This window comes from Nothoprocta perdicaria, unplaced genomic scaffold (assembly GCF_003342845.1).
Source record: "Nothoprocta perdicaria isolate Ctin4 unplaced genomic scaffold, notPer1 scaffold_97, whole genome shotgun sequence".
Lineage (NCBI taxonomy): Eukaryota > Metazoa > Chordata > Aves > Tinamiformes > Tinamidae > Nothoprocta > Nothoprocta perdicaria.
Genome location: NW_020456276.1, coordinates 1,478,589 through 1,492,429, shown reverse-complemented (window position 1 = coordinate 1,492,429; position 13,841 = coordinate 1,478,589). Strand labels below are relative to the sequence as shown.

General features: G+C 49.6%; 1 long non-coding RNA gene across 1 annotated transcript; it reads left to right on the top strand.

The window, feature by feature from the left end:
- Positions 1-11,904: 11,904 nt before the first annotated feature.
- LOC112959232 lies at positions 11,905-13,636 on the top strand. The gene is made up of 4 exons (XR_003251589.1): positions 11,905-11,979; positions 12,100-12,306; positions 12,413-12,463; positions 12,841-13,636. It is a non-coding gene; the product is annotated as an uncharacterized LOC112959232 (long non-coding RNA).
- Positions 13,637-13,841: the final 205 nt, after the last annotated feature.

The following is a 13,841-nucleotide window of genomic DNA, read 5'->3' as shown; positions in this document are numbered from 1 at the left end:
GGAGCTGTGTTACTCCCCACAGCAACTGGGCTGGCTGGAATAATCCCAAATTTGCTGCATTTTAACCCATTCATCTCAAGGAGCCAGTCATCCTTATGGTGCCCTAGCAAGGGGACAGGTACTGGGCAATTTCTCATGGCAATGTGCATTTACCTGGGAGCTAAAACATGCCGAAAATACCCTCTGAACCCCCAATCCTCTTGGAAAATTTCCCCTTGCGGAGTTTTCTTCCATAAGGGGAAATGAAGGCAGTAAAATGATAGCTGTACACAGCTGTATTGCTCATTGCTGCTTGGGCTTGTGCTTGGAGGCACGTGCAGGATAAAGTTCTCCTTGGTGGGGTTTAAATAACCCAGTGACACCGTGGGCTGTAAAATACAGGTGCTTTGCACGGGGGAGCTTAATGGTCAGCTTCTGTTCAGCGTGACACGCGAACAAGGAACTCCTTTGTGGTGGCAATTTATGTCTTTGAATTTTGAGGGAGATATAGAAAGGATAACTTTGGTATCCTCCTTTTTATATAAATCACTGGCATCCGGAATGACTAATAAAAGGAAGGGGGAAAAGTTGTGTTTCTGCCTGACTTTTCCTGGGGACCTGGGGAAGTTCAACGGGGCTTTTCCAAGAAGCCCCACGTAGAGCTGGGGCTATGTTTGATATGGGTTTCATTCTAGCTGGGGTGACCGGGTGCCTGTGAGCATTGCACCCTCCTCTTCCTCGCTCCCACCGAGAGCCCTGGGGGGGCCGGTGCCTCCTTTGAGGAGCTGCAGCTTGGTCCTCTCCCACACAAGCTTTCTGAGAACACTAATTAATGCTTGTGAGGCACTTGGGAGATGGATGAAACTTTCAGCACTTGTATTTATATTTATTTGATTAGGGCTGTGTCCAAACCGAGTTTTCCATCAACGGAGCTGGCAGCTCCTGTTGCTTTGCGAGGACAACCGCTTGCAAAGCACCCATCCTTTGCTGTGCTGACAACTGCTAGGGAAAAAAGGGAGTATTTAATAGTTTTGCTCTTCCAAGGCACATCTTGCAGTTGGAGACCTGGCCCCAGCAGTTCAGGTGGGTATTTTGGTCAGCCCTGGGGTGCTGAGCTCAGTTTGAGGGGCCCGTTTCACCTGTGCAGGCTCCAAGCAGCACAGGCTGCTGCAGTTGTTGCTCAGGTGGAAGGGCAACCCAGAGCAGGCACCTGGCTGAGAGTGCTGCAGCAGCCTGCAAAATCAGCTGGAATGCAGCATATGGGTTAGTTCCCAGGTTTGATTAATAAGGGGCTTGTTGGCTGCTTAATTTTCTTTTGCACATCACCTGCAAAACCCTCATCAGGCTGCAGACACAGTTTGGTTGCTCTGCCTCGTGGTCAGTTCCTGCAGGTTTGCACATACTGGCCACGTGTTCCCAGCAGCTCTGGCTTTTCTTTGCATCCTCCTCAATCGTGCACAGACTGTGAGTATTTGCTCTTCAGGCTCAGCTTTGTTGTGTTTTATATATATATATATATATACACACACACCCCTACTGACTGTACTGTTTTGCATTTATTTTCTTCCTGTGAAAACTCGCTGCAAAGCTCAAAGCCATGGGCTGGGCAATTGGGAATGAGGCCCGAGCTGCATCCTGGGGCTCCCGGCGGGAACGTGAATCCATCGGCAGCGTTCGGAAGCGGAGCAGCAGGAGCCAGGCTGGCTGCTGGAGGGCTCCTCCGCTGTCATCGCAGCCCCCCAGCTAATCAATAGGGCTGGGGATTGAGAGGAATGTTAATTAAGGGCAAGATTTACTGAAAGGGGGAGCAGGGGGGATGCTGCTGCTGTTCTTTTTCTGCCCGGGGTAGATGTTAACATATCAGCATCAGGCTCAGTGAAGTGGGGCTGGCAACAGGCAGCATTAAACCTTAACTGCACCCATGAAGGGTGCAATAATCAGGGATAACTCTCCATAGGTCCTATGGTTTCCTATTCCCCACTGAGGGTTCTTGCTGGTATCTCTGGGTTTAGCATCCAGCGAGTGGGAACCTGCTCCTCGGCATTGCTCTGCAAAGCCCTGGGAGCCGACACCGTGGGAGATGGTGCAGCCCAGGGAGCAACTGCTGGATCCAGCTACAAACCTGTCTGGGAAATGGGCATCCCTGTATCAGGTGCAAATCCTATATTGATTTCAGCTAATAATCCCTGGCAGAAGGGCTGTTGGACATCCCAAATTCCCAAGGCACAGGGAGACGGGGTTTTTCCTTCATGTGCATTTCCTTCAAGAAATGGGAAGCTGGAGAAGGCAGCAACCAACACCTGAAAAACGGAGCATTTCAGCTGAAAATCCAGACTTATTTTGCTGGGTCTTTTCTTCCTGATGAAAAGCAGGGTTCTGTCCCAAGGAAGGCAGGCAAATTTTCAGAGTTGAGCTGGGAAATTTTAGATGAATCTTAGGGAGATTCCCCAGGGAGGAGGTTTAATGGATGGCTAGAGGTGTCTTGTGGAGCCAGTGCATGAACTGATCGTCTCCGGATCCCAAACTAGGATCTCTGGCCAAAAGCTTTCAAGATCATCGGACAGCGGGAGAGTGGCAGCGAGGGGAGGAAGCAAGGAACAAACCCAGAGCATCAGCAGCCGCTCGCTTTGTTCCCGCAGCCGCTGACACGGGGCTGTCAGGGACCGTCAGTGTAATTATAGAAAATTGCTACGGGACAAACATCCCTGCATTTGGACGAGAAATTGCGCGGCAGCCTCGGGTTCCTTTCTGCATGTCAGGTAGGCACCAATTTTAGCTCCTCAGGCTTGACGGGCTCAGGTGCTCGGGATGAGCATCCCCTGTCCCTCTTGCTCCGTTATTTCTGCAGTGACAGCGAGTGAGTGGGGCTCTCAGCAGGCTCCCTTGCTCCTTGGGTGCCCATAAAACCCATTCCAAGGAATGTAAGTGACATCCTAAAGGGAACTGATCCCCCCTCATTTTTTTTTTTCCAGGGAGGAGGCAGATTGGTCCAGATTGCAACCCAACATTTAACTTTTTAAATTGCATATGCTTTATTTTCTTCTTCTGTACCCTCTTGGTAATCCTGGTGGCAAGCAGAGACAGACCCCAGTCCTTTAATATAATTGCAAGCAGCTTGCCACTATTTTGAGGAGAAACAACCCGGCGAAGACATGGGACAGGGATGCTGGAGACCTGGATGCAGCGTGTTGAGGTGTCCCTGGAGCAGCTCTGGAGTCGCTTCACTCTCTGACTCTTCCTATCTGTAAAGAAGAGATAAACAGAAGTAGAGAGGTAATGCTGCATAAAATGAAGATACAGCATGAATAAAACATAGCGAGCGTGTGTGTATATATATAATATATATTTTAATATAAATACAGATCATGCTGCACAGGTGGTCTGATCAGCCCTTACCCCCTTTGGGGACCCTTGTGGGAGGCTCTGCAGAGCCAGGGGTGCAGGGAAAGGGAGGATGAGGAGGGTTTGGAGGAGCCATTAGGAGCAGATGGGTGCTGGTGTTCACACGTACAAAGATAAATGGTGATATGGGTGGACGGCCACGCTGTGAAATATCATAGGTAGATAATTGCACAGGAGATGGATGTGACACCGGAATGGGATTGATGGCTGGATAGATCAATGGGTAGATGCAGAAATGGGTACGAGGAGATGGAAAAGAGACTGTTTTCTTTTTTTTTTTGCCCTGAGCAGCGTGATCTCTCATCCATGTAACTCCTGACAAGAAAAACACTCAAGTCAACACACACCCACATGTATATAGAGTTGGCAAATTTTGTAAAAACCCGTGAAAAACTCCGAGCAACTTTTATGCATATGCACTGTCTTGCAGTGGCTTCTTGCTGCTTGGCTCCGAGGAAGCAGCGAGGTGTTGAGATCACGTGTGCTCCTTGAAGAGCCCGCTCAGAACCGGGTTTTGGGGTGGTTATTGCAGTGGGGTTCCCCCAGGAAGGAGCCCATCACTGTGGAACCCCCCCTGCAATGTGGAGCTCTCTGCCTTGCAGCTACTGGTACAAGGAGAGAACAAGAAACCCACTTTATTGCTAAAAAGCTTGGAGAAAACCAAGCTAAGAGCACATGTGAGAGCCATGTTTCTCCGGGGTGCTGGCAGGGATATGGGAGAGCAGAGACTTGGCCCAGTCTCCTCCTCTCCAGAAATCCCCATTGCACGTGCTGTTGGCAGAGATTAATTCCTTGTTAAGGAGAGATCTCTGATTCCATTAAGGAAAACACTAAGGCACCTAGCAGAGTTGCTGACCCGGTGCAGGCCGTTTGCCCGTCAGTCAAGCTAATGCACCCTGGCACTTCCTAAGTTAATTTGCTGCCTACATTAGCCAGCCTTACAGCTCCGACATCTTATAAATCATGTTTCTTAAGAAATAAACCCAATGTTTGCATAAGTGTAACGACGCAAAAAATCTGCAGTTTAGAGACTCTAGATGTGATGGGAAATCTAACAAAAAAAGGGGTGAGCACCAAGGAGCAGAACTGCCCCTTGGCTTTGGGCCCTCCAGCACATGCACAGCGAGGGATTTCGGTTCAATATTTACACAATTGGGGTCATCTCTGTAAATTTCTCTAATCTCTTCATCTGTCTCTTTTATAAGATTGAGTGAACATCTAGATCCCCAACTGCAGCAGGAAGACAGGAGGTGCCCACACTGTGTCTGCTGGGAGCAATTACTACCAATGAGTTTAGTCTTAGTTTTTTCGGGGGAAAAGGGAAAAATAAAATCAAAGGGAATTTTTTCCTCTGCTGCAGGAAAAGCAGCTACGATGGCTGCAAACTGGGGGAAAAAAGAGCTGTTTTGGTATTCACAGAAGTCAGCTTTTTGAGGAGCTGCCATGGCCAGCGCTGTGGATTGATGCTGGGTGGGAAGGTGCCCATGGCTCTTGGTGTGGATGGTTGGGTTGGCGTCTGGTGCCCGGCTTGCAGCAGAGCTTTACAGTGTGTCCCGTGTCTGCGTGGGGTCCTGCCGTGGGCTCCTCTCCCTCCTCTCCCTCCTCTCCCTCCCCACTGGGAATCCAGGCAATCCTACCACGCAGTAGCACAAGAGCATGGAGAACCCCACGTTGCTGTGCCAGGACACCCAAATCCCAAAGCAAATCCCAATCCCAAATCCTCCTTGTGGATACACAGGGAGCCAGGAACCGGGAGCAGAGGGTCCTTTCCCTTCCCAGTTAGCAAGACGCCAAAAACCTCACGTGGGTGATGGGAGAAGATGACATTTAATGACCCCGGTGCCAATTCCAAGCATTATTTTCCCCAAACTGGCCGGATTCTCCCCCCTTCCACCCCATCCATTACAGCCCACAGCGGTGCCAGGCAGGCACCGGGACCAATTTCCTTGATAAATTCTGCTGCTTGTTGTTTGAGGGATCGGACAGGCCCCGCGCTTTCGGGAGATTAATTTTTGATTTATTGTGGGCCCCTATGATTTATTCTGATCCTTCCCCGGGGAAAAAGACACGGGCCGTAAATATTTTAAATGCCGTGAGCCGGTGACAAGAAGCATTGCTGGGTGGTAGCAGGGTGGATTGAAATCATAGCCGCCTCTCTGCTAAATTACTTAAAGGCAACTCCAGACGTCTGCTGGTCTGCCTGAACGGAGGCTGAGGAAGAGGGAAAGAAACCCCAGCCCGTGTTAAATTGTTATCTTATTAACTGAGACAACGTTCTCGGCTTTCTCCGTTTGCCCTCGGAGCTGCTGCTGCTGATTGGAATGAATTGGCTTTCAAAGCACAGTTGTTGCTAAGAGCACAGTTTGCTCCCTAATGAGAAACAGAAGCAACTAATGGGAAGTGTGTTTTAAACCATGCCAAATGACCAAGTGGAAAAGCCCAGGGCAAGGGATCTTGGAGGCCCCTGTGCTGCTCCAAGGGCTTCCTACAAGCGGGCGCTGCTGCACGGTCTGCGTTGCAAGCCGAGGGATCAGGGATATAAGGGAATATGAGGGATATGAATGACCTTGTGGTCATTAATAAAGCCAGAGCTAGGAGCAATCCCAACACGGTGCAGGGCAAAGCTGGAAGCTCAGGACACAACCTGCTCCTCTGTCCGAGGGATCCCGCCTTGACACCGCGTCCTGTCAGTGACATTTGGAGCCCGAGCAACGGGAATTCGGACACGGCTCTTGCAGGACACGGCAAACACATCACGCAAATCGGGCTCTTAGAAATGCCTTTCATGCCCTTCTCTCCCAACATCTGGGACAAGTGGGAGTTTTTGGTGTCCGTGTTTTCTTCAGGATCCCAGCACACGTGCACAGCCCGACCCTGTCTGTCCGCATGGACAGGAGCTCCAGCTAGTGTCAGCTCCTTCCTGCCCGGCTTGACCTTTATATATCTACAGATTTCTGCCTGAACAGTGAGTAAAATCCTCTCCTCCTGATGCTAAATTGGGAAGGAGGAGGGAAGAAAAAAAAAATCTTCTAACAATAAATATCTTGGAGGAAAAAAAACAACTGGAGCACTGAAGATAAAAGAACGGCTGCTAAATGAAAATGTTGAGGCAGAAAGGCATTAGACAGCGCCAGTAATTGTTAATTTGTACTCGGATTTAGCACGAAAAGGCTTTTATTACTTCAAATATGCATTTATGCTGGTTTTCCATTTGGAGCAGTAACGCGCAGATGAGCTTTCAACCCCCCAAGGGCTTGGGAAAAATAAAAAATAAATCCTTTAATGGATTTTTCACGTCCGTAGTCCCAGCAACCCTTCCGCATGTTTTCGGTGGCGCTTAGCGCAGCCGCGGATGCAATTAGAGCAGCTGCCCCGCTAATTGGCGGAGCGAGCGGAGTCGGGAGCGCTCGGAGCACCGAGCTCCAGCCTCAAGGAAGGGGAACTTCAGGAAAAGTTTCCCATGCCGCCGATTCTTCTTTCCCCTTAAATATTCTGGCTTAGGTGGGAATCGATTTGGGGAAGTCTGGCAGGTGAATGCTATAAACAAGATTAAATGAATTTATGACTGTTGTCCCTTCCAGCTTAATAATCAATGAATTCTCTGCCGCAGGATGCTCGGGCAGCGGAGCACTGCGGTGCACGTTAGCATCCTGATCCCGGCGTTGAAACCCCAAGGGATGATCCAGGCTCCTTAGCAGAAGCTTTGGCAGCTGGGTTGGATTCTGCCCGGGGGTAAAGCTGCGCGGTTTAATCATAGCCCACATTTATAACGCAGGTATGTCTAATAGTACATATATGCACTATTTTCTGCACTGCCTTTTATTAGTATTACCCAGGTTGGTCAAAGTTCCCCCCCGGGACATGTGTTTTTAATGCAGGGCTCGTGCAGGGCACCTAAACTGCAGCCCCGGTCAACCAAGCTGCAAGAAGTGGCTTGTGTTAGAGCCTTTAATCCCAGCTTTAATCCTTTAAATTTCCCCCTGACAGAGACGGGCATCGGCCTCCAGAAGGTGACGGCTGCTCCACAGCACCCAAGTGCCTCAGGCAGGAACCCATGCTCCAAAATGCCCTTGGAATATTACCTGGAGTAGCCCCTCGGAGCGGTGGCACTTCCAGGAGCCCTTCAGGGATGAGACATGGAGTGATGCCGAAGTCAAAATCAAACCTGGACACTTGCACTTGCTCCGGAGAGGCGACAGGCTGGGCAAGCGTGTGATTTACCAACTGCATACCGAGGAAATAAGGACACAGTTCGCCCACTAATTCCCATCCGAAATCAGGGAGATTTATGCGTGCAAATGGCAGGTACTTGAAGCTCCTGCTGGGGGTTTATCAGTGATATTTGCTTTAATGCTGCATGTTCTGCTGGTTACTTACATGGCCTTAATACAAGCGTGCTGCAGCTCCGTGTGCAGGGAGTGATTCCCTTGGGATGTTCCCGCTGCCTGCCCTGCTCCTGCGTTGCCCTGGGTTCTTGCTGTCGTCTGTGCCGCTTTGCTAATGATCTCCGTGTGTGTCCTGCACCTTTATGATCTGTTATTCCCTGCAAAGAATTTGGTTTGGTTAAAAGTTTGTGGCAGAGGCTCCCAGCGGTGGCTTTTACGGCCGGAATTGTCGGGTTGGGACAGCCTCATCTCAGCGCTGCTGTCTGGACCATTAACTAGCAATCACTTCTCCTCCAGCCGGGATTCAGGCTACGTTTGCTTCTCGTCTCATTTCCAGCTTTGGATTGTGCTGCGGTGCCAGGAATCCCAAAAGAAGGGGATGCCCACCAGCCCGAAGGTCCCCATTCCCTATCCGGTGTGATAGGAACGTTCCCCATGGCAGGACCGCTCCGGCTCCTGCTCCGCTTCGGAAAGCAGGGCTGGACAGAGCCCAGATCCCAGTGAGATCCCAGGCGGGATGTGGACCCAGTTCCATCCCACGCACCCCGGGAGCAGATCCCTTGCTCTTTGGAGGTGCAACCAGGACTCCTCGTTCCAGGGTGAGCAGCTCTTTAGCACCATAAACTAGCCCAAGAAGTGCAGGTGAAGGTGGTGACACAGTGGCAAGGATTAGCACTTAATTCTTCTCAGAAGCTCTACTAACTCCTTGATGTAAGAAATCCTCTATTCCATAGGATTATCGGGAGAACTCTCTGGCGCTTGGTTTCGATGCCACTTCACATTCACCCTCCTATCACTCGGCCGTCCACGCCTGGATCCAAGAGTTAATAGAGGTGCAAGGATCAGACTGTCAGGACCGTGTCCTCTAGCCTTGAAATCCGCTCCAATAATCCCACTTTTAAGTGTTCTCTGGGTAATACCAGAGCTGTAGGAGCAATGGCCAGAGCAGAGGCACGGAGCCAGCCCGCTGTCCCCACGCAGACCCACGGGCACGTCGTCCCCGCGAGCAATAAACATGTCAGATGCGCTAAGCTCGCAAGGATCGATGCTCTTCACAGGATCAACAAAGCAATTTGCTGTCTAGGTCTTGTTCTGTGCTGAATAATAAGCAGTCATAGGAGCCTGCACCTTGTGCACTTGAAATTTGGAAACCATCAGGGATTGCATTAGTCATTAAAGGCAGGGAGCGGAAAAATACGAGGGGGAAGGAGGGAGAGGAATTCCAGCGGCTGATTGTCAGCATTGTCTTCTTCCATACCTGATGCATTAAGGGCTCTTCAGGTTCTCAAGTGCTGCAGCAAAGAGGGGCCGCTAATTCAGCGAGGTGGGAAAGTGCCTCTCTGAACAAGGCAGGGGGAAAGGTTGGCTCTGCTGCGGCCACTGCGATCCACCCGGAGAGCACAGGCCACCACGGGGGCTTTGGAAGGTTGCGTTGCTCCAATGTTCAGTGCTCTTCTTGTTCTGCATGGAGTCTCTGAAAAAGCTTCCTTTTTAATTAGCCTTTTTAGTTAGAAGGGGGTCTGGGATGGTAGCTGGGTCTTGAGGAGCCCCTGGGCATCCACGTTGCTCTGCAGCCACCTCAGGTACAGCAGAAAATGTACCGGAGCAGACACCCTGCAAGGGACAGACACGTGGCCCACGCCAGCGCTGAGCCTCAGGTCCGGTCCAAAACCATCCAGAGATGGGCCCGGGGCCTAAACTTGTTGATTTGATCTTTAATCTTTATTTTCATTTAATTAATTTAATCTTTGGTTGAAACATTTGGCGTAAACTTTGGTTAACCGAGATTCCCAAGGAAGGAGTACGGGAACTCAGAGCCCATCAGGGCTGCACAAGCCCAGGGCCAGCCGCGTGTGTCCTCTCCTAAAGCCACGTGAGACACTCAGCTATCTCGCTGACAAAAATATTTTGTCCCTTTTACTCCCGAGTGTGTTTTCAGCGTACCTACACCAGCCCATTAACATTGAACCCAACCCTCCTTCCCCTTAGCAACAGCATCAATATTTATGATGTGTAGCTAATGCAGTCTACTTAGATGATTTCTAGGATTTCAGGTGGGAATTCTTTGTACAAAAGACCTCTATTACCTTTCAGGATAGGATGGTGCCGTTCACCTGCAAAACAAGCATTTTGGATTGGTGACCTTCCTTTTACAAGCTATTTTGTGCCAAAGAGCCCCAGCCTGCAGCTGCTTCTCAATCCCTGCTTATGCAAGAAACCCACATTTTACTAATTGCTCTGCTTAAGCAGGTTTCTGTAAGTGTCTGAGAAGCAGCAGCCTATTGATTAGTTGCCCAATAACCTCTGTGCAGGTAGGCAGAGGTTTTGGTGCAAGTTCTGCAGCTTTTGGCAGAGGTTTTGGTACAAGTTCTGCAGCTTTTGGTTGCCTGAGATGGTGAGCGAGTCAAGCACGCTCAAGGGTGACTTTATTAGCCTCCCATCTAAAGGATGCAAGAGGCTCTTTGAAAGCCTGCAAAATATCTGCTTGGGGACATCACAGAGAGCCCAGCAGTGAAGGAGAGGGGCTGCTGATTTGGGTAAAAATTTGCCCTTTTGCTGTGGAGCAGGACTAATCCTGCAGGGTGGCTGCGTGATAAATACTAACCAATTAATTAAGCTTTTAAATATACTAGTGAGCAGCCCACGAAGGGCCTGGGCAGAGAGTGTTATCTGTGCCGGGGGAGATCATTGTGTCCGAGGCCGCTCTCGGCTGCGGGATGCAGGAAATTCCACATCTTTGTCTTTTCCACAGGATTTTCCATAGCAAAAAGCCCTTGCCTCCCGCTGTACAGCCCCTCCAGCAGCCAACACCAAGAACACTGCTCGTTAGAAACAGTTGACAGATGATTATGTTCTCCCTCTTTTAATTAAAAACATGGCATTTACAGATCCAAAATATCCACATCGGGATTTTTTTCCCTGCCACGGTATTTTAAATAATAATTGTTAATTATTAATTATTCATGATTAATGGATGCTTTGCACATTTAAATGTGGTCCTTTCAGGCATCCCTGTGAATTCACCTGCTATAATCACAAGAAACCTGCCAGGTTGGTGACAGCAGTGATAAAGTGCCCAAGGTCTTCCTGGGTCTCCAGTGTATATGCAGCAGATCTTGACCAATATATGGTCAAAATGATCACTTAGGAGGCTTCATTTGGTGTCATCTTAGCTAATAGGTCTGCTTTTTCAATAGATCTGCTCTGTCTGTCCCTGTTGTCTAGAGGAGGCCGGTTTCTTCAAGGTCACTTGTTTCTTGCAGGATTCACAGACACGTTTCAAGTTTGCCAAGTAAATGTTTGTGCAAACTCCGTTGCTTGGAGGCCAACAGGAATGACAAGTCAGATATTCCTGCAAGGCGCATGCAGCAAAGAGCAGCATGTGAAAGCAAGCACCTTAGTTCCTCCCTTAGCACACTGGCTTTCCATCACACTTGGACACATTGGTTTTATTTCCTGCAGATTCTTACAGATTCAGGGCTTAAGAATGATTCTTTTCTATCCTAGACATGAATTTCCTTAGGTGCAGCTTGTTTGGTGCAGGATTTCTCACCTGGGTCTCTGCTTGGATGGCTGCAAGACACTTCAGAGCTGCAAACCATCCCGTCTTGTCTTTCTGCTATCCAGCAAATGCACTGGCAGCAGAAATTGGTGTTTTGCTGCAATCTAGTGGTGCAGCATGTGGAGCAGGTTCATGGAGCTCCTTACAACCTGGTGAGGGGCTCCCAAGCTGAGTTTTCTAATTCCCAGCAAGCAGAGCTGAGGCAAGGCACTTTTGCGTGTGCTCTATACCAATGATAATAATAATGCTCAAATGGAGCAAGCAAAAGTAGTTTATATTATTACTTATATGAAGCAATAGAAGAAATAGCTACTACAAAAGCTACATCAGGTAGAAAGTTTTTTTTTTTTTGTTTGTTTGTTTTTTTTTTGAGCCTAACCTCCTAAATCTGCTATCTGGAGAATGCTGGAAGTCTTGCGCTTTATGGCAGGGCAACATTACTGCTTTTCCTTTCACTTTGCATAATGAGCAGCTGATTTGCATTAGGAATTGAGGCGATATGAAAATGGGCAAGTTGCCCTAATCTCTTCTAGCTGAGCAAGCTGCTGAGCCCCTGGCAATAAAGGAGTAAAGGGAGGCACTTAGTGCTGCCCCTGCTAGCAGGACTGCTCAGAGGAGTGAAGCTGCTGAGAAGAAAAGGGAGAGAAATAGGTTAAGAAGCTGCTTTGGTGGCATTCCTCCCCTCAACCCCCTATTTGGGACCCTGTGGAGCTGAGGGAGTGAATGCAGCTGCCCCTGAAAATATCTTGGATTTTTCACCCGTTTCCACAGGCAAAACTGAGCAGTGGGAGAGGGCCCGTGGTGGTGGGTGCTTAGAGGCAGTGTGGACCTGTCCTGCTGTACGTGCCTGTCCTGGACAGATGATGTCCCTGGAATGGAAAGGAAGCCAAGAGGTCTTCATCCTCCTTGGATGCCGCTGGAAAAACTGCCTGGACTCTTGTATCCATGGTCTTGAAACCCGCACGGTTGATGCTCAGGGTTTGTCTGAAGCCCGGGGCTTCATGCTGATACTCGTTTGGCCCAAACAGGGTCATTTGGTGACACACAGAAGCTGAGATTGCACTAAACTCCTTTTCTTCTTTAGGCCCGGTCTTCAGCTGCAAGCTGTGGTGTCCTGAAGCCCCTCAAAGACAGGGTAAGATTAAAAACGTGTTAAAAATAACGGCTCTAAGCACGAAGGCACCGCCTCGCCGGTGGCAGTAGATGGCAGCACCGCATAAGGGACCGCGGTGCCAGGGTGGCCCTGGTAGCCCCAAGAGCTGAGCTCTGGCACTGGCCTAAGGGGAGGCCACCGGCCTCGGCGGTGGCCGGGGGGTGACGAGGGTCTCTCGGTCTTTCTGCAGTCACAGGGGTCTGATGACCCTCAGAGAAGGTCCAAGCGCTCCTGTTGGGTGCCCCTTGCCTGGGAAATGATGCCCTGGGGACAAGAGGAGCCTCTGCTCTGTTAAAACAGGCTGCCTGGCATGTGCCTCCATGGCTCATTTTTCCTGCATGGCTTGGGTGTCCTTGCAGGGCGCCCAGGAATCTGTCTTCACCAGCACAGCTGCTTTAAGGGCAATCAATATTTCCTTTGAGGAGGTGCTTTGGAGGAGAGGAACTCATCTGACTTCCCCTCGCTGTCCGTCCCCTCGTTAACTGCACTAATTGGATTGCAGCAGATCCCTAGGGAGAAGGCAAAGCAAGAGACCCTCTATGATCTCTCTGAGGATGGATGGATCCAGAGCGGATCCGGAGTCGAGGAAGGAACACATGTTGTTGGTGGGGGTCGTTCCAGACTGGACTCTGCCCTGCAAGAGAGACTTGGCTCCAGATCCAATGCACATATGAGTCTTCCCGTTGGCATGGGATGCTCTTCTGGTCCAGCTGGATGCTTCCTGGGAAATCCTGAGCACCTGGGATTCCCCTCATGCTGCTTTTCATGGTTAATATCACAAATATATCTCAAAGGCACAGGGTGCATTGCACGTTTTCATCCTCATCTCAAGCTATTAACACTTTCTCCAGAGAGTAAATGAATTTGCAATCAGATGCACCAAGAGATCAATGCTGCATGTTGCAAACCAATATTTGTATGATCAAAGTAAACAATTTTTTCCCCTCCAACTGGGATTTTGCTGCAAGGAGAATTCTGAAGGATATTTCTGCTCCTGCACTGCTTTGTGGGCTCTTTTGCAGCCAACAACATTAACAGGAGAGAAGAGACAAACTGTAGGAACAAAGAGGAGAAATGACTTTTGCAAAGCAGCCCTTATGAAGGGCAGCATGTGCTCGGATCCCTCTGGAGCTGAAGGTAATGAGTGTCTTAGAAGAGCTCTCAGTCCTCTTTAAGAGGGAGCTCTTGAAGAATGACTTTCCATGTTGCTGTCCTAAATATAGCCATACTACGGGGTCCCTGCAGAAAACCTGATCGAGTTTAATGTTTCCAAAGGTTCTGAGTGGTTTTGGAGTCAGGGAGGCAGCTGGTGCCCTGGTGACATTGGTAGCCAAAGGTCCCCAGCTTTAGGAGCTCAGTT